The sequence below is a fragment of the Mya arenaria genome, chromosome 4 (genome assembly GCF_026914265.1).
Source record: "Mya arenaria isolate MELC-2E11 chromosome 4, ASM2691426v1".
Taxonomy (NCBI): domain Eukaryota; kingdom Metazoa; phylum Mollusca; class Bivalvia; order Myida; family Myidae; genus Mya; species Mya arenaria.
Window position 1 is genome coordinate 61,959,307 of NC_069125.1, and position 25,876 is coordinate 61,985,182.

The 25,876-nt window shown below is 35.8% G+C and overlaps 8 non-coding genes across 8 annotated transcripts; 5 read left to right on the plus strand and 3 right to left on the minus strand.

The window, feature by feature from the left end:
• Positions 1-113: 113 nt before the first annotated feature.
• Trnap-ugg (transfer RNA proline (anticodon UGG)) lies at positions 114-185 on the minus strand. Its single transcript has one exon. It is a non-coding gene; the product is annotated as a tRNA-Pro (tRNA).
• Positions 186-509: 324 nt separating this feature from the next.
• Positions 510-581, plus strand: Trnap-cgg (transfer RNA proline (anticodon CGG)). Its single transcript has one exon. It is a non-coding gene; the product is annotated as a tRNA-Pro (tRNA).
• Positions 582-5,080: 4,499 nt separating this feature from the next.
• On the plus strand, positions 5,081-5,152 carry Trnap-cgg (transfer RNA proline (anticodon CGG)). Its single transcript has one exon. It is a non-coding gene; the product is annotated as a tRNA-Pro (tRNA).
• Positions 5,153-10,128: 4,976 nt separating this feature from the next.
• On the minus strand, positions 10,129-10,200 carry Trnap-ugg (transfer RNA proline (anticodon UGG)). Its single transcript has one exon. It is a non-coding gene; the product is annotated as a tRNA-Pro (tRNA).
• A 324-nt stretch (positions 10,201-10,524) lies between these two features.
• Positions 10,525-10,596, plus strand: Trnap-cgg (transfer RNA proline (anticodon CGG)). The gene has a single exon. It is a non-coding gene; the product is annotated as a tRNA-Pro (tRNA).
• Positions 10,597-15,095: 4,499 nt separating this feature from the next.
• On the plus strand, positions 15,096-15,167 carry Trnap-cgg (transfer RNA proline (anticodon CGG)). The gene has a single exon. It is a non-coding gene; the product is annotated as a tRNA-Pro (tRNA).
• Positions 15,168-20,142: 4,975 nt separating this feature from the next.
• On the minus strand, positions 20,143-20,214 carry Trnap-ugg (transfer RNA proline (anticodon UGG)). Its single transcript has one exon. It is a non-coding gene; the product is annotated as a tRNA-Pro (tRNA).
• A 324-nt stretch (positions 20,215-20,538) lies between these two features.
• Trnap-cgg (transfer RNA proline (anticodon CGG)) lies at positions 20,539-20,610 on the plus strand. The gene has a single exon. It is a non-coding gene; the product is annotated as a tRNA-Pro (tRNA).
• The last annotated feature ends 5,266 nt before the right edge of the window (positions 20,611-25,876 follow it).

Sequence of the window (25,876 nt, forward strand, 5' to 3'; positions counted from 1 at the left end):
GGAGGAAAAAACATCTCAGCTCATTTTGGCATGGTTTAAAAACCCATCTTAGATCAGTATTAGACGCTGTCAAAGGTAAAGAACAAGCGATTCCGCAAATTAATATAAAAAATGGGCTCGTCCGGGATTTGAACCCGGGACCTCTCGCACCCAAAGCGAGAATCATACCCCTAGACCAACGAGCCGCGATACCGATTGTAAACATAATTATATTTAAATCGTTTTGTCATTGATATGTGCAGTTGAATATAATTCATTATATTTGTATTTAAAAATATTATTTTTTACCATTTGTAGCTATATTCACAAACTGCATTATTACAATTATAAACTTATTAATTACAGAATGCTGATGCAAATTATGCAATGATTACTAGTATATATAAGAAGCAAACACGTCGTTCTATCTGAAATTGTCACCAGGTGTTACCACTCTTAATAAGCAGTGTCATTGAAAAGTAGTGATTCCACAATTACATTAATAGATAAAGATTCATGTCATTCAGAACGGCTCGTTGGTCTAGGGGTATGATTCTCGCTTCGGGAGCGAGAGGTCCCGGGTTCAAATCCCGGACGAGCCCTATTTTGTTAGTTGCAAGAATACCATTTATTGATTCTGATCTCTAAACCTACTCCTGTAATCCTCATATGAGGACAACATAGTTTCTTTTATCAACATGAATTCGTGAGTGTTCGTTTTAATAAAAACAGCAAAGCAGCTAGCATGTATATCATGTATTGCAATTTTTTAAATCAATGTTGTCACACAGGAGTTTCATCTACAACATTCAGACCTTTTCACATATTGGCCCCTTCAAAATTCCCATACAATCATTTCCATAATTTTCTTTTCCACGGCAATTCAGACACTCGGGAGGGAACGGAATTCCTTGACAAACTCCGACATAATATCCTCGTCCAAGACAGTTGTTTCATTGGGATGTGAAAGGGTTTCATACCACTGATCGCTGAGATCTGTAAGAAATTTTCGTCTCTCATGGCCTGTGAAAAACCTTTGCGACTGTGTGATTCCTCTTGAATCTCCGACGTGTCTTATAGAATAGCCTCTATGTGTAAATTATGGCGCGCTTGACTGAAAGTACGACTGTTCGTGTTCATAACACTTTGAACCATGAAAAGGTTGCTCTGCGCGTTAAACTGTTCATGACGACCCATTTGCTGCAACTGGTGTGTTTGTGTGTTATCCATCTGTGAAGTTCGCGATTGTTGTTCAATGTCATGGCATTGGAAGAAATTTGTCTCAGGCTTCCTCTTTCCAAATTTCTACAGTCGAGTGTTAGGTTTTCTAACAAAATTGTAACATTATTTAAAAGTATTTCTATCGTATTTGTCTTCTTATCTAGTAGCATCATTACCCGTGTTTTTGTTTCCTTTTTATATTTTTTACACCGTTTCGAACTTGAAAGCTGCAAGATTCTTTAAATCTGACTTGAGGCCTTGATAACACTGCGAGTTTTGACCTATTTGTTTCACTATCACCGAATATACTTTCAAATTTCCTTTGCAAGACCATCTTGTCCTTAAACAGTGTCTCCTTGTATGTTTTGTCCTGAAGCAAACATGTCACCTTATACACTCATGATTTAAAATTCACAACTTTAAATTTTGTCTGACCATATTGTGACTTAAAATTCTTCAAATCTGCTCCATTGTTCAGAAGAGGAAGATCTTATTCCTTCAGAAGCACCATTTGTATCTTACTACCTTTACCATCCATTGTAGAAACAAATGAATTCCATCAGGACCACGGGCCCATCAGTTTATACGCGCGCCTCCGGACGAGAAGTTTATGTGTTGTTGTTTTTTTTCAGTCAAAATCGCATCTTTTTGGCGAGATCGAATACAGCGGTGACTTTGGAGGATTCAATTCGCGATCCAGAAGAGAAAGGTAAGAGGTTGTCCGAGGAGCTTTTAGAATTGACTATATGGGCTAAATCTAGAATGGGGTCCCTTCGATGTTATACAATCTTACCGTTAAGGGATTTACATGGTAATGCTAATGAAACCTTCCGAAAAATTTGAAGTCTGGACAATCTTCCAAGTCTAATTACATTTCTGTTCGTTGTCCTGCGAATTTAACACACGCATTGTACCGGCAAAAACTTAAGCACAGTTGTACATTGATTATATTGATCTGACAATGTCCCAGTTTGTTGCTGGCCTTTGTTTCCAGACAACACAAGGCATTTGGAAGCTATTTGGAATGAACATGAAAAGGTTCTGCTTGCTATTGAACTCGGAAATAGACAATGGGGTGATAGGTTTTCGGACTTGATTAGCTTTAATCTATTGCTTGAGTGATGATAGTTGCTCGGAATTACATAGCAAGGATAATACCAGTCGGGTTTAGTATATAGTATGTATGCACTGTGCTGTTTGTGGAGTTTTGTGCTGTTCTTCTGTGTTTCTTGTTTGTGATTTTGTGTTCTACGTCTTTTGCGTTTGCCCAGTGCCACTAAACCGGGTTTTGTTTAAACTTTTTGCTACTGAGCTTGTTTCTGTAGCTTTTTGCATAAATATTAGTTTCTGGTTCATCGAGCTGATTGTGATGAGTTTATTCAACATGGACTAAGTGTCCTTGTTATGATGCAGTATTTCTGGCATATATTAGCATTTATATTCTACCTGTGTAGAAGCAGTCTCGGAGATCTTCTTTCAACGGAAGCATGTGAAGTTCCGACAGCTACATGATCAACGTTGACATCTTCATGAATCCACATGCAGAAATATTGTTTGTTCGCCTGGAAATAAATATAGAAAAGTCTTGTGCTCATCGTTTTCGGTCAGACGCTTAGCAAGTAAAGCATGTTGCTTTTGGAAGTCCGTTTTTAATTGTTCTGACCCTAAGCTTGCAGACATAATTGTTAGCGTGTTGCTAGACAAAACACTCTGTGACAAAGCCACAGTACGTGAAAAGTTCTTATTATGACATTCCCATTTTGTAGAAAGATTGTGCATGCTTTAAGTGAGTTTGTTTTCGGGAATAATGAAATAACATATCAAGACTGTTATAAATTGTTGATATGCAAAAAAAGATTTCGCTAAAAACAAAATGCATACAATGTATGTAATAATTTTGCTTGCGTTTAATGTCACCTTTTCTCAAATATTTGGGGTCGATCGTCCGGGATTTGAACCCGGGACCTATCGCACTCTAAGCGAGAATCATACCCCTAGACAAACGAACTATCGTTTCATATTCCAGGTTTGTCAAAAGATAACACTGTTGAATCTTCAGTGAGGACAATATGGTACATTTTGTAGTAGTGATTCACTAAAACCTGTTAACCCAAATACCTTAAGTACCGTAAATCGGTCGACATAAACTTTGTACAACGATGAGTTATGATTTTTGCTCCAAGAAACACTTCCATAAATTCCAAAACATACTGGGCTCGCACCCAAAGCGAGAATCATACCCCAAGACCAACGAGCTGCGGTAAAATATTAAAATTATAATATTTGCAGTTGAAGGAATTATGCCAGTTTTTTAATTGATTGCTGGTCCAGCCTTATATTTTTTTTATTTTGGTGCGTAAGAGACCCCGGGCTCATTTTCCTTACGAGCCTTTTCTTTAGAAGGATAAAGACATCGTAAATTGATTGTGCAACATCTAGAAATACTTTAATACAGAGACTGAAAATTAGCACTACTTCAGAAGAAGAAAAAAGATCCAAGTATAGTCACATGCTTGATTGGCATCCAGAAAACAAATATTAAATTTCGATATCTCACTGGAATGGATTAAGCTGGATTGATTCGTCTTTTTACAAGGCTTAAAACTTCTATTTCAAGGACGGGTATTAAAATAAACCGATATATACCATCACGTTTAAAATGAAGGATTAGCATAGTGTACCTTTTGTACGAAAGGACAACCCAATAGAGAAAAGATGGAGATAAAGGAAAAATGGGCTCGACCTTGGTTGGATTCCTGGACCTCTTGCACCTAAATTGAGAATCATACCCCTAGACCAACAAGCCGCTATAGTGCTAGTGCTAAAGAATAGTTGTATTTCGATATTGACTTTATAAAGCAATCTTGTAGTACCATGTAGATATATACATGTTTGTGTAGGTATTCATCCAAAAACGTGGTTAGTTGGTGATATAGAATCAATGTATAAAATTTAAAGGTGATGTAAAGCAACCTGAGAACAATAGTGCTTTTACTTAACTTAGTTGTTTAGGTAAATTGCTTACTGCACTTATAAATGATAAATTATAAAGCAATCTAACTTGCTACGATACCTCAATGAACATATTAAACAAACAGGAATGATTTAAAAAAAACCCATAGTACTGTTAATAACATATGTAAGCCTCAAATGTTTGCAGAATATTGTAAGTACAAAAACAAACTGAACTAGAATAGTCCTTCCATGCAATTTAAAAAAAGTATTTGACTCAGTCTGGCGTGCAGGTTGTTTAAATAATGGAAATTTGTTTTCAATTATTAAGCATATGTCATCATAACCTTAAACTTATATTTTAGCCTCTAGGCATTCTGGCAGATGACACAAATTTATAACAATTGTTATAAGCAATGATATCGTTGAAGATTCAACAATTAGATCTTTACAATATCGTAGCCATAATGGCTCGTTGGTCTAGGGGTATGATTCTCGCTTAGGGTGCGAGAGGTCCCGGGTTCAAATCCTTGACGAGCCCAGTTATTTTATTACATTTCGGAAGGAATTAATGAAACTATTAATTAGTATTTTTCAAATCGAATTAATATGATATCCTAATATAGACTTACCATAAGTAATATCGTGCACTTAATTAAGATATATTATATCTCCTTCTTGTTTTTATTAAAAATGTAATGAAAATATTGTCATAAAAACGCATTTACTTTTGAACTTGTATCAATATTAAGATCAAAGGTAATTGGTGGACCAGTAGCTATCAACGTTAAACCTATGGTGTGCATATTTACAACAAAATCATTTAATATCATTTTGCCTCCAGATGTTGCACAACCATTAGCAATGCCATCGCAATGAGTTATAATTAAACAAATTTATTATTAGACAGTATAGTAATAATGTCACCGGCTCGTTGGTCTAGGGGTATGATTCTCGCTTCGGGTGCGAGAGGTCCCGGGTTCAAATCCCGGACGAGCCCATTGTTTTAGGAAAACAACACATTTCCAACATTTCATGTTAACAGGTTTGTGCCATACAAACCATCCTGCTTTATAACTTGTGTTATTTAAAGCGTTTGTTTTCTTGTTCACGGTGTTTATAAGATGTTTTGAAATTGTCCTTATTTTGTAAGCAACGATTGTTGATGAGCTGTGTTGTATTCCTGTGGACGCTCCTCAGCGCTCCTGTTTAGAAGAGTTTTGCTTTTAATTCTACCTCAATACAGCAAATATATCAGTTTGACGCACCCTTTAAGTATTGCTTAAAGGGGACGAATTAGAAAAGTGAACTGGTTGTTACAAAACAAAACCTAACAGATAACATAATTAATGCTGAACAAATAAATGGCTCTAGTTAAATACAAATAAAGTCAACTCAATCGATTAAAAATGATTGCATTTGTCATTCAACTGCTATCATCATTTAACCAACAATTGAACTATATCTATGTTATTTTTAGTATCGCGCCTCGTTTGTCTAGGGTATGATTCTTGCTTTGGATTCGAGAAGTCCCGGATCAAAACCCCTGCTGAGCCCAGTTATGTTTCGGAATTAATGGCAAGTTGTCCAGTTAACCTTAAATTTACCCTTTACCCTGATAAAAGCGACCGACACCTTTCATTGCAGTACATAAGACAGAATTAGTGTTTAGTCCGTTTTTACACATTTAGCCGTGAATGTAATTTTGTATTCATAGATTTGTTGACTGATCTATATCTTTTGTTAATTAATTATTAGATGATTGATAGATAATTGTGTGAACTATTTCTGTAACTTACTAACGGCACAATGGAAGTGGCGATAGAGCGTCGGACTTATAATCGCCAATTCTACTAGTTATGAGTCCGAATTTAGTATGTATATTTATATTAAACTGAAATAGAATGATAGTACAACACAAACATGTATGCCCATTGAGATCGGTGACGAACTAGCTTCATGTGAGCGTATACTTTTATATTACTTTAGAAAAAGTTTGAACATTCCGTTATTGGCAGTGTGAGGTTGAAGCGGTAATGTCAATGTCGTCGGTTTAAGAAAAACATTTCTTCTTGGTTAAAAAAATACCAATTTTTATCGCACTAAGCGTTTGAGATATTACAACTTAGAGGCGATTCTTCACCACCTACCGACCGGTATTGAATAATGAATTAAGTCAAATTATTTGATACACCAAAATTTAACAGCTTTACAAATAACATTTAATAAAACCAATTTCATTTCAAAAATCCATCAAATAAAAAGGTAATGGTTTGAATGTCATTTCAATATGGTTCGAATGCTTGTATCTGTAACCGTCTGGTGCATGGGGATTATCATTTGTATCCGGAAATACCAGCCGCCAGGTGGGGTATGACATAAATATCCGGAATAGCGTTCCAGTTGGAATATTGCTAAGCGCGATATAAAACTGTTTTTAAAATTCAGATCGCCAACTAGAACTGGCTGATTTTCCTGTTTCTCGGATTCATTTTGACCGGCGCGGAATACCAGCTTTTACATTAACAAACCGGTGTCGCCAAAATTGCAGTCCATTATGTCAACTGTGCTACGAAGGCCTACCCGAAACGGTTCGAATATATAAGCTATATACCTTACTTGGTAATATCACGTGATAACATCGACTAGCCAATCACGCATAATGAATGAATTCTACTAGGTAGACATATATAGCAATCTTTTTGAATGGAAAAATACGAAAAAACTGCTACAAATAAATTTATTGTAAACTATGTGGTACTTCAGTTAGTACGTTTCAATGCATTGTGCACATCGATTCCACGTTTATGTCTGTTTTCGACATTTTTCTCTTTTTTTCGCTATTTCATCATACGGAGTGCAGCCCCTTTAATTGCTTGGACTGTATTAATTTTGTATTCGATTTGTTTTAACAAGTTAACTTGATGTAATGTAATTTGTGTACCATACGCTATCAAGTATATCAAGTGTGGGGACATACAAGAACAGATCTCATTTAATCCCATAGTTTTTAAGTGTTATGAACTGCTCGTTGGTCTAGAAGTTTGTTTTCGCATCGGGTGCGAGAGGTCCCGGGTTAAACTCCCGTATGAGCCCAGTTTCTTTTAATTGCATGAGCATAAACACAATCAATTATTATACTTCAAACTTTCTGGTTAATCTTAAATAAGCACAACATATTTTGTTTTATCAACAGAAATGGCTGTGTAATTGTTCCTTTTAATAGTTCTACTTAATTAATATACTGTCATATAAGCAGCAGCTATTTTTTCATTACTTTGTTAAACTTCAACATTTTTTACAAAATTCTTCCGCCTTTTCATTGTTAAAGATGCTACCTATGATACCTTGTTTTAAATTGAATGAAATAATTTAGTTTTATATTTGGCATGTTGGAAAGGTTTTCTCCAAATCGAAATTTCTCTTGAAAACTCCATAGTATATACTGTTACTACCAGTTTCTAAATTAAAAGATCATCCATTTAAAATAATCAATTACTAAATTGTGCTTTACATTCGTTTATGACCACATTATAAGTACGTTTTGCTTTAGCAATCCGAAATTTTGCGTCAATTCCGGGCGTAGATTTTTTCCAGGCGTACTTGGAATAATGTAAATTTTAGTGTTTTAGGCTGAACCAGGCCGGATTGCGCACGGGATCTAAGGGCGAAATATGTAAATGAGATGTGACGGAATTCAAATAACGGGCGGAATTTCAGATTAAGACTGAATTGCGGAGATTCAAATTTAGTTGAAATTTCAGTTACGGGCAGAAATTTCGTTTACGGGCGGATTTTCATACAAAGGTCACATGGAGTTTAATGCGTTTTCTTGGTGACCTTCTAGGTTGCTCCAATAACTGTAAAAGAAGTTTGATTAATTGCAACAATGACCTTATAACAGTCAATGTGTACTTAACTACTTGTTTCACAAACCATATTATTTTGATATAAAATGCCATTGATATGCGTTATGATTCTCAACTCCATAATTCGACAGAGTTGTTATATCTAATCAATGGCTCGTTGGTCTATGGGAATGCTTCAACTTTATTTTGAGCCGGAGTTTTAGCGAAAAAGAAACGGGTTAAAGATGGAGAAATCCGGTTGGGTACGTTTATGTTTATGTTTTATGTCATAAACCAAATAGTTTTTATCCGATTGTAATAATACTTGGTAAAAATATGTTGTCTTGATAAAAAATATTAGAATATTCAAAAATAAAAGTTATCTCGGTGTTTCGAACGAGTAGAGGATGGATTTGCTATAATTAACCACTCTTAGAGCTTTGACAGTGTGCAATCGACAAAGTAAACGAGCGTTGTAGAGATCCTGCATCGGATAAATCATTGATCAACATTAGAAAACATATAATACTCGTCACATGTGAACGATTGAAACACAGGACGAACACGTTTTATACGGTGTAAAATCCGGGATAATGGTCCTTAAGGTCTTTCTCAATACTTATTTCGATATGAAAATCATACTGAAAACGAGGTGACAAAGGCAATGGCAGAGATATGAAAGGTACTATTGACGCTGTTGGCACGATCCCCATACATTTTCGAAATTGAAGGAAATAATGGAAAACATTATTAAACGATTCCAAAACCGTAAAACGTGCATTTGGTAGTCTGGTATTGGCTACCTTGTAACGATGATCAACTGTATGAAAATTGAGTTTACTTGTTTATATTTCTTTGATATAAACTTCTGTTCTGTTCCGTTTTGTTTTGTCCGCATAGCTACTGGGTGAGATTTTATTATTTAGTGCATTCTACCCAAAAGACTAGAACAATCTGGCTATGGCGAAAACGATGGTACAAACTCTGTTGGACAACCTAGGCTTGGAGATGATATTACACTTGTTGGTGTGATACCTTCTGGCCTATAATATATACTAAATATCGCATGTTAAATGGAAACCGTAAATCGATCAACATGTAATTAGTACTACGATTGCTTCCGGACACCTTTTCCATTAACTAAAAACTGTGAACCATTAAAAGGTTGCAGTTCGCGTTAAACTGTTCATGACTACCCTATTCTTTCAACTGGTGTGTTTGTGTGTTAGCTATCTGTAAAGTTTGTGATTGGTGTTCACTGTTGTGGTATTGGAAGCATTTGTCTCAAGCTTCCTATTTCCTAATTGTTCAAGTCGAGTGTTTAGTTTTCTAACGTTATTTAAAAGTGTTTCTATCGTACTTGTCGTCTTATTTAGTAGCATCATCACTCGTACTTTTTTACATTTTTTTACACCGCTTGGAACGGAAAGCTGCAAGATTTTTCAAATCTGACTTCAGCCCTTGGTATAACATTCTCCTGATATGTCATCGTTTTTTTTTCAAATTATATATTTCATCTACAGTGCTACTGTAGAATTATTTTCCAATCTTGTAAAGTAGTGCTGTAAAAATGCCATTGTTTGTTTTGTCATTATGCATAAAACAAGTGTGCATTAATAATATGCGAGTATTGATTCATTTGCGTCACTATCACCGAATATACTTTCAAAGTTTCCTAAGTATGTATGTACCTTCTTCTTTTCAAGAACCTGGACCTTAAACAATGACTCCTTGTATGTATTTACCAGAAGAAAACATGTCATCTTATACACTCATGATTTAAAATACACAACTTTGAATTCTGTCCGACCATCTTGTGTCATAGACTTCTTCAAATCTGCTCCATCATTCAGAAGTAGGACATATTGTTCCTTCAGAAGCTCCAGTTGTATCTTATAACCTTTACCATCCATTCGGGCCATCAGTTTATACGCGCGCCACCGGACGAGAAAGGTTTTGTTGTTCTCAGTTAAAAATTGCATCTTTTTTGGCGAGATCTAAGACAGCGAATCTTTGGAGGAAAAAACATCTCAGCTCATTTTGGCATGGTTTAAAAACCCATCTTAGATCAGTATTAGACGCTGTCAAAGGTAAAGAACAAGCGATTCCGCAAATTAATATAAAAAATGGGCTCGTCCGGGATTTGAACCCGGGACCTCTCGCACCCAAAGCGAGAATCATACCCCTAGACCAACGAGCCGCGATACCGATTGTAAACATAATTATATTTAAATCGTTTTGTCATTGATATGTGCAGTTGAATATAATTCATTATATTTGTATTTAAAAATATTATTTTTTACCATTTGTAGCTATATTCACAAACTGCATTATTACAATTATAAACTTATTAATTACAGAATGCTGATGCAAATTATGCAATGATTACTAGTATATATAAGAAGCAAACACGTCGTTCTATCTGAAATTGTCACCAGGTGTTACCACTCTTAATAAGCAGTGTCATTGAAAAGTAGTGATTCCACAATTACATTAATAGATAAAGATTCATGTCATTCAGAACGGCTCGTTGGTCTAGGGGTATGATTCTCGCTTCGGGAGCGAGAGGTCCCGGGTTCAAATCCCGGACGAGCCCTATTTTGTTAGTTGCAAGAATACCATTTATTGATTCTGATCTCTAAACCTACTCCTGTAATCCTCATATGAGGACAACATAGTTTCTTTTATCAACATGAATTCGTGAGTGTTCGTTTTAATAAAAACAGCAAAGCAGCTAGCATGTATATCATGTATTGCAATTTTTTAAATCAATGTTGTCACACAGGAGTTTCATCTACAACATTCAGACCTTTTCACATATTGGCCCCTTCAAAATTCCCATACAATCATTTCCATAATTTTCTTTTCCACGGCAATTCAGACACTCGGGAGGGAACGGAATTCCTTGACAAACTCCGACATAATATCCTCGTCCAAGACAGTTGTTTCATTGGGATGTGAAAGGGTTTCATACCACTGATCGCTGAGATCTGTAAGAAATTTTCGTCTCTCATGGCCTGTGAAAAACCTTTGCGACTGTGTGATTCCTCTTGAATCTCCGACGTGTCTTATAGAATAGCCTCTATGTGTAAATTATGGCGCGCTTGACTGAAAGTACGACTGTTCGTGTTCATAACACTTTGAACCATGAAAAGGTTGCTCTGCGCGTTAAACTGTTCATGACGACCCATTTGCTGCAACTGGTGTGTTTGTGTGTTATCCATCTGTGAAGTTCGCGATTGTTGTTCAATGTCATGGCATTGGAAGAAATTTGTCTCAGGCTTCCTCTTTCCAAATTTCTACAGTCGAGTGTTAGGTTTTCTAACAAAATTGTAACATTATTTAAAAGTATTTCTATCGTATTTGTCTTCTTATCTAGTAGCATCATTACCCGTGTTTTTGTTTCCTTTTTATATTTTTTACACCGTTTCGAACTTGAAAGCTGCAAGATTCTTTAAATCTGACTTGAGGCCTTGATAACACTGCGAGTTTTGACCTATTTGTTTCACTATCACCGAATATACTTTCAAATTTCCTTTGCAAGACCATCTTGTCCTTAAACAGTGTCTCCTTGTATGTTTTGTCCTGAAGCAAACATGTCACCTTATACACTCATGATTTAAAATTCACAACTTTAAATTTTGTCTGACCATATTGTGACTTAAAATTCTTCAAATCTGCTCCATTGTTCAGAAGAGGAAGATCTTATTCCTTCAGAAGCACCATTTGTATCTTACTACCTTTACCATCCATTGTAGAAACAAATGAATTCCATCAGGACCACGGGCCCATCAGTTTATACGCGCGCCTCCGGACGAGAAGTTTATGTGTTGTTGTTTTTTTTCAGTCAAAATCGCATCTTTTTGGCGAGATCGAATACAGCGGTGACTTTGGAGGATTCAATTCGCGATCCAGAAGAGAAAGGTAAGAGGTTGTCCGAGGAGCTTTTAGAATTGACTATATGGGCTAAATCTAGAATGGGGTCCCTTCGATGTTATACAATCTTACCGTTAAGGGATTTACATGGTAATGCTAATGAAACCTTCCGAAAAATTTGAAGTCTGGACAATCTTCCAAGTCTAATTACATTTCTGTTCGTTGTCCTGCGAATTTAACACACGCATTGTACCGGCAAAAACTTAAGCACAGTTGTACATTGATTATATTGATCTGACAATGTCCCAGTTTGTTGCTGGCCTTTGTTTCCAGACAACACAAGGCATTTGGAAGCTATTTGGAATGAACATGAAAAGGTTCTGCTTGCTATTGAACTCGGAAATAGACAATGGGGTGATAGGTTTTCGGACTTGATTAGCTTTAATCTATTGCTTGAGTGATGATAGTTGCTCGGAATTACATAGCAAGGATAATACCAGTCGGGTTTAGTATATAGTATGTATGCACTGTGCTGTTTGTGGAGTTTTGTGCTGTTCTTCTGTGTTTCTTGTTTGTGATTTTGTGTTCTACGTCTTTTGCGTTTGCCCAGTGCCACTAAACCGGGTTTTGTTTAAACTTTTTGCTACTGAGCTTGTTTCTGTAGCTTTTTGCATAAATATTAGTTTCTGGTTCATCGAGCTGATTGTGATGAGTTTATTCAACATGGACTAAGTGTCCTTGTTATGATGCAGTATTTCTGGCATATATTAGCATTTATATTCTACCTGTGTAGAAGCAGTCTCGGAGATCTTCTTTCAACGGAAGCATGTGAAGTTCCGACAGCTACATGATCAACGTTGACATCTTCATGAATCCACATGCAGAAATATTGTTTGTTCGCCTGGAAATAAATATAGAAAAGTCTTGTGCTCATCGTTTTCGGTCAGACGCTTAGCAAGTAAAGCATGTTGCTTTTGGAAGTCCGTTTTTAATTGTTCTGACCCTAAGCTTGCAGACATAATTGTTAGCGTGTTGCTAGACAAAACACTCTGTGACAAAGCCACAGTACGTGAAAAGTTCTTATTATGACATTCCCATTTTGTAGAAAGATTGTGCATGCTTTAAGTGAGTTTGTTTTCGGGAATAATGAAATAACATATCAAGACTGTTATAAATTGTTGATATGCAAAAAAAGATTTCGCTAAAAACAAAATGCATACAATGTATGTAATAATTTTGCTTGCGTTTAATGTCACCTTTTCTCAAATATTTGGGGTCGATCGTCCGGGATTTGAACCCGGGACCTATCGCACTCTAAGCGAGAATCATACCCCTAGACAAACGAACTATCGTTTCATATTCCAGGTTTGTCAAAAGATAACACTGTTGAATCTTCAGTGAGGACAATATGGTACATTTTGTAGTAGTGATTCACTAAAACCTGTTAACCCAAATACCTTAAGTACCGTAAATCGGTCGACATAAACTTTGTACAACGATGAGTTATGATTTTTGCTTCAAGAAACACTTCCATAAATTCCAAAACATACTGGGCTCGCACCCAAAGCGAGAATCATACCCCAAGACCAACGAGCTGCGGTAAAATATTAAAATTATAATATTTGCAGTTGAAGGAATTATGCCAGTTTTTTAATTGATTGCTGGTCCAGCCTTATATTTTTTTATTTTGGTGCGTAAGAGACCCCGGGCTCATTTTCCTTACGAGCCTTTTCTTTAGAAGGATAAAGACATCGTAAATTGATTGTGCAACATCTAGAAATACTTTAATACAGAGACTGAAAATTAGCACTACTTCAGAAGAAGAAAAAAGATCCAAGTATAGTCACATGCTTGATTGGCATCCAGAAAACAAATATTAAATTTCGATATCTCACTGGAATGGATTAAGCTGGATTGATTCGTCTTTTTACAAGGCTTAAAACTTCTATTTCAAGGACGGGTATTAAAATAAACCGATATATACCATCACGTTTAAAATGAAGGATTAGCATAGTGTACCTTTTGTACGAAAGGACAACCCAATAGAGAAAAGATGGAGATAAAGGAAAAATGGGCTCGACCTTGGTTGGATTCCTGGACCTCTTGCACCTAAATTGAGAATCATACCCCTAGACCAACAAGCCGCTATAGTGCTAGTGCTAAAGAATAGTTGTATTTCGATATTGACTTTATAAAGCAATCTTGTAGTACCATGTAGATATATACATGTTTGTGTAGGTATTCATCCAAAAACGTGGTTAGTTGGTGATATAGAATCAATGTATAAAATTTAAAGGTGATGTAAAGCAACCTGAGAACAATAGTGCTTTTACTTAACTTAGTTGTTTAGGTAAATTGCTTACTGCACTTATAAATGATAAATTATAAAGCAATCTAACTTGCTACGATACCTCAATGAACATATTAAACAAACAGGAATGATTTAAAAAAAAACCCATAGTACTGTTAATAACATATGTAAGCCTCAAATGTTTGCAGAATATTGTAAGTACAAAAACAAACTGAACTAGAATAGTCCTTCCATGCAATTTAAAAAAAGTATTTGACTCAGTCTGGCGTGCAGGTTGTTTAAATAATGGAAATTTGTTTTCAATTATTAAGCATATGTCATCATAACCTTAAACTTATATTTTAGCCTCTAGGCATTCTGGCAGATGACACAAATTTATAACAATTGTTATAAGCAATGATATCGTTGAAGATTCAACAATTAGATCTTTACAATATCGTAGCCATAATGGCTCGTTGGTCTAGGGGTATGATTCTCGCTTAGGGTGCGAGAGGTCCCGGGTTCAAATCCTTGACGAGCCCAGTTATTTTATTACATTTCGGAAGGAATTAATGAAACTATTAATTAGTATTTTTCAAATCGAATTAATATGATATCCTAATATAGACTTACCATAAGTAATATCGTGCACTTAATTAAGATATATTATATCTCCTTCTTGTTTTTATTAAAAATGTAATGAAAATATTGTCATAAAAACGCATTTACTTTTGAACTTGTATCAATATTAAGATCAAAGGTAATTGGTGGACCAGTAGCTATCAACGTTAAACCTATGGTGTGCATATTTACAACAAAATCATTTAATATCATTTTGCCTCCAGATGTTGCACAACCATTAGCAATACCATCGCAATGAGTTATAATTAAACAAATTTATTATTAGACAGTATAGTAATAATGTCACCGGCTCGTTGGTCTAGGGGTATGATTCTCGCTTCGGGTGCGAGAGGTCCCGGGTTCAAATCCCGGACGAGCCCATTGTTTTAGGAAAACAACACATTTCCAACATTTCATGTTAACAGGTTTGTGCCATACAAACCATCCTGCTTTATAACTTGTGTTATTTAAAGCGTTTGTTTTCTTGTTCACGGTGTTTATAAGATGTTTTGAAATTGTCCTTATTTTGTAAGCAACGATTGTTGATGAGCTGTGTTGTATTCCTGTGGACGCTCCTCAGCGCTCCTGTTTAGAAGAGTTTTGCTTTTAATTCTACCTCAATACAGCAAATATATCAGTTTGACGCACCCTTTAAGTATTGCTTAAAGGGGACGAATTAGAAAAGTGAACTGGTTGTTACAAAACAAAACCTAACAGATAACATAATTAATGCTGAACAAATAAATGGCTCTAGTTAAATACAAATAAAGTCAACTCAATCGATTAAAAATGATTGCATTTGTCATTCAACTGCTATCATCATTTAACCAACAATTGAACTATATCTATGTTATTTTTAGTATCGCGCCTCGTTTGTCTAGGGTATGATTCTTGCTTTGGATTCGAGAAGTCCCGGATCAAAACCCCTGCTGAGCCCAGTTATGTTTCGGAATTAATGGCAAGTTGTCCAGTTAACCTTAAATTTACCCTTTACCCTGATAAAAGCGACCGACACCTTTCATTGCAGTACATAAGACAGAATTAGTGTTTAGTCCGTTTTTACACATTTAGCCGTGAATGTAATTTTGTATTCATAGATTTGTTGACTGATCTATATCTTTTGTTAATTAATTATTAGATGATTGATAGATAATTGTGTGAACTATTTCTGTAACTTACTAACGGCACAATGGAAGTGGCGATAGAGCGTCGGACTTATAATCGCCAATTCTACTAGTTATGAGTCCGAATTTAGTATGTATATTTATATTAAACTGAAATAGAATGATAGTACAACACAAACATGTATGCCCATTGAGATCGGTGACGAACTAGCTTCATGTGAGCGTATACTTTTATATTACTTTAGAAAAAGTTTGAACATTCCGTTATTGGCAGTGTGAGGTTGAAGCGGTAATGTCAATGTCGTCGGTTTAAGAAAAACATTTCTTCTTGGTTAAAAAAATACCAATTTTTATCGCACTAAGCGTTTGAGATATTACAACTTAGAGGCGATTCTTCACCACCTACCGACCGGTATTGAATAATGAATTAAGTCAAATTATTTGATACACCAAAATTTAACAGCTTTACAAATAACATTTAATAAAACCAATTTCATTTCAAAAATCCATCAAATAAAAAGGTAATGGTTTGAATGTCATTTCAATATGGTTCGAATGCTTGTATCTGTAACCGTCTGGTGCATGGGGATTATCATTTGTATCCGGAAATACCAGCCGCCAGGTGGGGTATGACATAAATATCCGGAATAGCGTTCCAGTTGGAATATTGCTAAGCGCGATATAAAACTGTTTTTAAAATTCAGATCGCCAACTAGAACTGGCTGATTTTCCTGTTTCTCGGATTCATTTTGACCGGCGCGGAATACCAGCTTTTACATTAACAAACCGGTGTCGCCAAAATTGCAGTCCATTATGTCAACTGTGCTACGAAGGCCTACCCGAAACGGTTCGAATATTTAAGCTATATACCTTACTTGGTAATATCACGTGATAACATCGACTAGCCAATCACGCATAATGAATGAATTCTACTAGGTAGACATATATAGCAATCTTTTTGAATGGAAAAATACGAAAAAACTGCTACAAATAAATTTATTGTAAACTATGTGGTACTTCAGTTAGTACGTTTCAATGCATTGTGCACATCGATTCCACGTTTATGTCTGTTTTCGACATTTTTCTCTTTTTTTCGCTATTTCATCATACGGAGTGCAGCCCCTTTAATTGCTTGGACTGTATTAATTTTGTATTCGATTTGTTTTAACAAGTTAACTTGATGTAATGTAATTTGTGTACCATACGCTATCAAGTATATCAAGTGTGGGGACATACAAGAACAGATCTCATTTAATCCCATAGTTTTTAAGTGTTATGAACTGCTCGTTGGTCTAGAAGTTTGTTTTCGCATCGGGTGCGAGAGGTCCCGGGTTAAACTCCCGTATGAGCCCAGTTTCTTTTAATTGCATGAGCATAAACACAATCAATTATTATACTTCAAACTTTCTGGTTAATCTTAAATAAGCACAACATATTTTGTTTTATCAACAGAAATGGCTGTGTAATTGTTCCTTTTAATAGTTCTACTTAATTAATATACTGTCATATAAGCAGCAGCTATTTTTTCATTACTTTGTTAAACTTCAACATTTTTTACAAAATTCTTCCGCCTTTTCATTGTTAAAGATGCTACCTATGATACCTTGTTTTAAATTGAATGAAATAATTTAGTTTTATATTTGGCATGTTGGAAAGGTTTTCTCCAAATCGAAATTTCTCTTGAAAACTCCATAGTATATACTGTTACTACCAGTTTCTAAATTAAAAGATCATCCATTTAAAATAATCAATTACTAAATTGTGCTTTACATTCGTTTATGACCACATTATAAGTACGTTTTGCTTTAGCAATCCGAAATTTTGCGTCAATTCCGGGCGTAGATTTTTTCCAGGCGTACTTGGAATAATGTAAATTTTAGTGTTTTAGGCTGAACCAGGCCGGATTGCGCACGGGATCTAAGGGCGAAATATGTAAATGAGATGTGACGGAATTCAAATAACGGGCGGAATTTCAGATTAAGACTGAATTGCGGAGATTCAAATTTAGTTGAAATTTCAGTTACGGGCAGAAATTTCGTTTACGGGCGGATTTTCATACAAAGGTCACATGGAGTTTAATGCGTTTTCTTGGTGACCTTCTAGGTTGCTCCAATAACTGTAAAAGAAGTTTGATTAATTGCAACAATGACCTTATAATAGTCAATGTGTACTTAACTACTTGTTTCACAAACCATATTATTTTGATATAAAATGCCATTGATATGCGTTATGATTCTCAACTCCATAATTCGACAGAGTTGTTATATCTAATCAATGGCTCGTTGGTCTATGGGAATGCTTCAACTTTATTTTGAGCCGGAGTTTTAGCGAAAAAGAAACGGGTTAAAGATGGAGAAATCCGGTTGGGTACGTTTATGTTTATGTTTTATGTCATAAACCAAATAGTTTTTATCCGATTGTAATAATACTTGGTAAAAATATGTTGTCTTGATAAAAATATTAGAATATTCAAAAATAAAAGTTATCTCGGTGTTTCGAACGAGTAGAGGATGGATTTGCTATAATTAACCACTCTTAGAGCTTTGACAGTGTGCAATCGACAAAGTAAACGAGCGTTGTAGAGATCCTGCATCGGATAAATCATTGATCAACATTAGAAAACATATAATACTCGTCACATGTGAACGATTGAAACACAGGACGAACACGTTTTATACGGTGTAAAATCCGGGATAATGGTCCTTAAGGTCTTTCTCAATACTTATTTCGATATGAAAATCATACTGAAAACGAGGTGACAAAGGCAATGGCAGAGATATGAAAGGTACTATTGACGCTGTTGGCACGATCCCCATACATTTTCGAAATTGAAGGAAATAATGGAAAACATTATTAAACGATTCCAAAACCGTAAAACGTGCATTTGGTAGTCTGGTATTGGCTACCTTGTAACGATGATCAACTGTATGAAAATTGAGTTTACTTGTTTATATTTCTTTGATATAAACTTCTGTTCTGTTCCGTTTTGTTTTGTCCGCATAGCTACTGGGTGAGATTTTATTATTTAGTGCATTCTACCCAAAAGACTAGAACAATCTGGCTATGGCGAAAACGATGGTACAAACTCTGTTGGACAACCTAGGCTTGGAGATGATATTACACTTGTTGGTGTGATACCTTCTGGCCTATAATATATACTAAATATCGCATGTTAAATGGAAACCGTAAATCGATCAACATGTAATTAGTACTACGATTGCTTCCGGACACCTTTTCCATTAACTAAAAACTGTGAACCATTAAAAGGTTGCAGTTCGCGTTAAACTGTTCATGACTACCCTATTCTTTCAACTGGTGTGTTTGTGTGTTAGCTATCTGTAAAGTTTGTGATTGGTGTTCACTGTTGTGGTTTTGGAAGCATTTGTCTCAAGCTTCCTATTTCCTAATTGTTCAAGTCGAGTGTTTAGTTTTCTAACGTTATTTAAAAGTGTTTCTATCGTACTTGTCGTCTTATTTAGTAGCATCATCACTCGTACTTTTTTACATTTTTTTACACCGCTTGGAACGGAAAGCTGCAAGATTTTTCAAATCTGACTTCAGCCCTTGGTATAACATTCTCCTGATATGTCATCGTTTTTTTTTCAAATTATATATTTCATCTACAGTGCTACTGTAGAATTATTTTCCAATCTTGTAAAGTAGTGCTGTAAAAATGCCATTGTTTGTTTTGTCATTATGCATAAAACAAGTGTGCATTAATAATATGCGAGTATTGATTCATTTGCGTCACTATCACCGAATATACTTTCAAAGTTTCCTAAGTATGTATGTACCTTCTTCTTTTCAAGAACCTGGACCTTAAACAATGACTCCTTGTATGTATTCACCAGAAGAAAACATGTCATCTTATACACTCATGATTTAAAATACACAACTTTGAATTCTGTCCGACCATCTTGTGTCATAGACTTCTTCAAATCTGCTCCATCATTCAGAAGTAGGACATATTGTTCCTTCAGAAGCTCCAGTTGTATCTTATAACCTTTACCATCCATTCGGGCCATCAGTTTATACGCGCGCCACCGGACGAGAAAGGTTTTGTTGTTCTCAGTTAAAAATTGCATATTTTTTGGCGAGATCTAAGACAGCGAATCTTTGGAGGAAAAAACATCTCAGCTCATTTTGGCATGGTTTAAAAACCCATCTTAGATCAGTTTGAGACGCTGTCAAAGGTAAAGAACAAGCGATTCCGCAAATTAATATAAAAAATGGGCTCGTCCGGGATTTGAACCCGGGACCTCTCGCACCCAAAGCGAGAATCATACCCCTAGACCAACGAGCCGCGATACTGATTGTAAACATAATTATATTTAAATCGTTTTGTCATTGATATGTGCAGTTGAATATAATTCATTATATTTGTATTTAAAAATATTATTTTTTACCATTTGTAGCTATATTCACAAACTGCATTATTACAATTATAAACTTATTAATTACAGAATGCTGATGCAAATTATGCAATGATTACTAGTATATATAAGAAGCAAACACGTCGTTCTATCTGAAATTGTCACCAGGTGTTACCACTCTTAATAAGCAGTGTCATTGAAAAGTAGTGATTCCACAATTACATGAATAGATAACGATTCATGTCATTCAGAACGGCTCGTTGGTCTAGGGGTATGATTCTCGCTTCGGGAGCGAGAGGTCCCGGGTTCAAATCCCGGACGAGCCCTATTTTGTTAGTTGCAAGAATACCATTTATTGATTCTGATCTCTAAACCTACTCCTGTAATCCTCATATGAGGACAACATAGTTTCTTTTATCAACATGAATTCGTGAGTGTTCGTTTTAATAAAAACAGCAAAGCAGCTAGCATGTATATCATGTATTGCAATTTTTTAAATCAATATTGTCACACAGGAGTTTCATCTACAACATTCAGACCTTTTCACATATTGGCCCCTTCAAAATTCCCATACAATCATTTCCATAATTTTCTTTTCCACGGCAATTCAGACACTCGGGAGGGAACGGAATTCCTTGACAAACTCCGACATAATATCCTCGTCCAAGACAGTTGTTTCATTGGGATGTGAAAGGGTTTCATACCACTGATCGCTGAGATCTGTAAGAAATTTTCGTCTCTCATGGCCTGTGAAAAACCTTTGCGACTGTGTGATTCCTCTTGAATCTCCGACGTGTCTTATAGAATAGCCTCTATGTGTAAATTATGGCGCGCTTGACTGAAAGTACGACTGTTCGTGTTCATAACACTTTGAACCATGAAAAGGTTGCTCTGCGCGTTAAACTGTTCATGACGACCCATTTGCTGCAACTGGTGTGTTTGTGTGTTATCCATCTGTGAAGTTCGCGATTGTTGTTCAATGTCATGGCATTGGAAGAAATTTGTCTCAGGCTTCCTCTTTCCAAATTTCTACAGTCGAGTGTTAGGTTTTCTAACAAAATTGTAACATTATTTAAAAGTATTTCTATCGTATTTGTCTTCTTATCTAGTAGCATCATTACCCGTGTTTTTGTTTCCTTTTTATATTTTTTACACCGTTTCGAACTTGAAAGCTGCAAGATTCTTTAAATCTGACTTGAGGCCTTGATAACACTGCGAGTTTTGACCTATTTGTTTCACTATCACCGAATATACTTTCAAATTTCCTTTGCAAGACCATCTTGTCCTTAAACAGTGTCTCCTTGTATGTTTTGTCCTGAAGCAAACATGTCACCTTATACACTCATGATTTAAAATTCACAACTTTAAATTTTGTCTGACCATATTGTGACTTAAAATTCTTCAAATCTGCTCCATTGTTCAGAAGAGGAAGATCTTATTCCTTCAGAAGCACCATTTGTATCTTACTACCTTTACCATCCATTGTAGAAACAAATGAATTCCATCAGGACCACGGGCCCATCAGTTTATACGCGCGCCTCCGGACGAGAAGTTTATGTGTTGTTGTTTTTTTTCAGTCAAAATCGCATCTTTTTGGCGAGATCGAATACAGCGGTGACTTTGGAGGATTCAATTCGCGATCCAGAAGAGAAAGGTAAGAGCTTGTCCGAGGAGCTTTTAGAATTGACTATATGGGCTAAATCTAGAATGGGGTCCCTTCGATGTTATACAATCTTACCGTTAAGGGATTTACATGGTAATGCTAATGAAACCTTCCGAAAAATTTGAAGTCTGGACAATCTTCCAAGTCTAATTACATTTCTGTTCGTTGTCCTGCGAATTTAACACACGCATTGTACCGGCAAAAACTTAAGCACAGTTGTACATTGATTATATTGATCTGACAATGTCCCAGTTTGTTGCTGGCCTTTGTTTCCAGACAACACAAGGCATTTGGAAGCTATTTGGAATGAACATGAAAAGGTTCTGCTTGCTATTGAACTCGGAAATAGACAATGGGGTGATAGGTTTTCGGACTTGATTAGCTTTAATCTATTGCTTGAGTGATGATAATTGCTCGGAATTACATAGCAAGGATAATACCAGTCGGGTTTAGTATATAGTATGTATGCACTGTGCTGTTTGTGGAGTTTTGTGCTGTTCTTCTGTGTTTCTTGTTTGTGATTTTGTGTTCTACGTCTTTTGCGTTTGCCCAGTGCCACTAAACCGGGTTTTGTTTAAACTTTCTGCTACTGAGCTTGTTTCTGTAGCTTTTTGCATAAATATTAGTTTCTGGTTCATCGAGCTGATTGTGATGAGTTTATTCAACATGGACTAAGTGTCCTTGTTATGATGCAGTATTTCTGGCATATATTAGCATTTATATTCTACCTGTGTAGAAGCAGTCTCGGAGATCTTCTTTCAACGGAAGCATGTGAAGTTCCGACAGCTACATGATCAACGTTGACATCTTCATGAATCCACATGCAGAAATATTGTTTGTTCGCCTGGAAATAAATATAGAAAAGTCTTGTGCTCATCGTTTTCGGTCAGACGCTTAGCAAGTAAAGCATGTTGCTTTTGGAAGTCCGTTTATAATTGTTCTGACCCTAAGCTTGCAGACATAATTGTTAGCGTGTTGCTAGACAAAACACTCTGTGACAAAGCCACAGTACGTGAAAAGTTCTTATTATGACATTCCCATTTTGTAGAAAGATTGTGCATGCTTTAAGTGAGTTTGTTTTCGGGAATAATGAAATAACATATCAAGACTGTTATAAATTGTTGATATGCAAAAAAAGATTTCGCTAAAAACAAAATGCATTCAATGTATGTAATAATTTTGCTTGCGTTTAATGTCACCTTTTCTCAAATATTTGGGCTCGATCGTCCGGGATTTGAACCCGGGACCTATCGCACTCTAAGCGAGAATCATACCCCTAGACAAACGAACTATCGTTTCATATTCCAGGTTTGTCAAAAGATAACACTGTTGAATCTTCAGTGAGGACAATATGGTACATTTTGTAGTAGTGATTCACTAAAACCTGTTAACCCAAATACCTTAAGTACCGTAAATCGGTCGACATAAACTTTGTACAACGATGAGTTATGATTTTTGCTTCAAGAAACACTTCCATAAATTCCAAAACATACTGGGCTCGCACCCAAAGCGAGAATCATACCCCAAGACCAACGAGCGGCGGTAAAATATTAAAATTATAATATTTGCAGTTGAAGGAATTATGCCAGTTTTTTAATTGATTGCTGGTCCAGCCTTATATTTTTTTATTTTGGTGCGTAAGAGACCCCGGGCTCATTTTCCTTACGAGCCTTTTCTTTAGAAGGATAAAGACATCGTAAATTGATTGTGCAACATCTAGAAATACTTTAATACAGAGACTGAAAATTAGCACTACTTCAGAAGAAGAAAAAAGATCCAAGTATAGTCACATGCTTGATTGGCATCCAGAAAACAAATATTAAATTTCGATATCTCACTGGAATGGATTAAGCTGGATTGATTCGTCTTTTTACAAGGCTTAAAACTTCTATTTCAAGGACGGGTATTAAAATAAACCGATATATACCATCACGTTTAAAATGAAGAATTAGCATAGTGTACCTTTTGTACGAAAGGACAACCCAATAGAGAAAAGATGGAGATAAAGGAAAAATGGGCTCGACCTTGGTTGGATTCCTGGACCTCTTGCACCTAAATTGAGAATCATACCCCTAGACCAACAAGCCGCTATAGTGCTAGTGCTAAAGAATAGTTGTATTTCGATATTGACTTTATAAAGCAATCTTGTAGTACCATGTAGATATATACATGTTTGTGTAGGTATTCATTCAAAAACGTGGTTAGTTGGTGATATAGAATCAATGTATAAAATTTAAAGGTGATGTAAAGCAACCTGAGAACAATAGTGCTTTTACTTAACTTAGTTGTTTAGGTAAAGTGCTTACTGCACTTATAAATGATAAATTATAAAGCAATCTAACTTGCTACGATACCTCAATGAACATATTAAACAAACATGAATGATTTAAAAAAAAACATAGTACTGTTAATAACATATGTAAGCCTCAAATGTTTGCAGAATATTGTAAGTACAAAAACAAACTGAACTAGAATAGTCCTTCCATGCAATTTAAAAAAAGTATTTGACTCAGTCTGGCGTGCAGGTTGTTTAAATAATGGAAATTTGTTTTCAATTATTAAGCATATGTCATCATAACCTTAAACTTATATTTTAGCCTCTAGGCATTCTGGCAGATGACACAAATTTATAACAATTGTTATAAGCAATGATATCGTTGAAGATTCAACAATTAGATCTTTACAATATCGTAGCCATAATGGCTCGTTGGTCTAGGGTTATGATTCTCGCTTAGGGTGCGAGAGGTCCCGGGTTCAAATCCCGTACGAGCCCTATTTTGTTAGTTGCAAGAATACCATTTATTGATTCTGATCTCTAAACCTACTCCTGTAATCCTCATATGAGGACAACATAGTTTCTTTTATCAACATGAATTCGTGAGTGTTCGTTTTAATAAAAACAGCAAAGCAGCTAGCATGTATATCATGTATTGCAATTTTCTTAAATCAATGTTGTCACACAGGAGTTTCATCTACAACATTCAGACCTTTTCACATATTGGCCCCTTCAAAATTCCCATACAATCATTTCCATAATTTTCTTTTCCACGGCAATTCAGACACTCGGGAGGGAACGGAATTCCTTGACAAACTCCGACATAATATCCTCGTCCAAGACAGTTGTTTCATTGGGATGTGAAAGGGTTTCATACCACTGATCGCTGAGATCTGTAATGAAATTTTCGTCTCTCATGGCCTGTGAAAAACCTTTGCGACTGTGTGATTCCTCTTGAATCTCCGACGTGTCTTATAGAATAGCCTCTATGTGTAAATTATGGCGCGCTTGACTGAAAGTACGACTGTTCGTGTTCATAACACTTTGAACAATGAAAAGGTTGCTCTGCGCGTTAAACTGTTCATGACGACCCATTTGCTGCAACTGGTGTGTTTGTGTGTTCTCCATCTGTGAAGTTCGCGATTGTTGTTCAATGTCATGGCATTGGAAGAAATTTGTCTCAGGCTTCCTCTTTCCAAATTTCTACAGTCGAGTGTTAGGTTTTCTAACAAAATTGTAACATTATTTAAAAGTATTTCTATCGTATTTGTCTTCTTATCTAGTAGCATCATTACCCGTGTTTTTGTTTCCTTTTTATATTTTTTACACCGTTTCAAACTTGAAAGCTGCAAGATTCTTTAAATCTGACTTGAGGCCTTGATAACACTGCGAGTTTTGGCCTATTTGTTTCACTATCACCGAATATACTTTCAAATTTCCTTTGCAAGACCATCTTGTCCTTAAACAGTGTCTCCTTGTATGTTTTGTCCTGAAGCAAACATGTCACCTTATACACTCATGATTTAAAATTCACAACTTTAAATTTTGTCTGACCATATTTTGACTTAAAATTCTTCAAATCTGCTCCATTGTTCAGAAGAGGAAGATCTTGTTCCTTCAGAAGCACCATTTGTATCTTACTACCTTTACCATC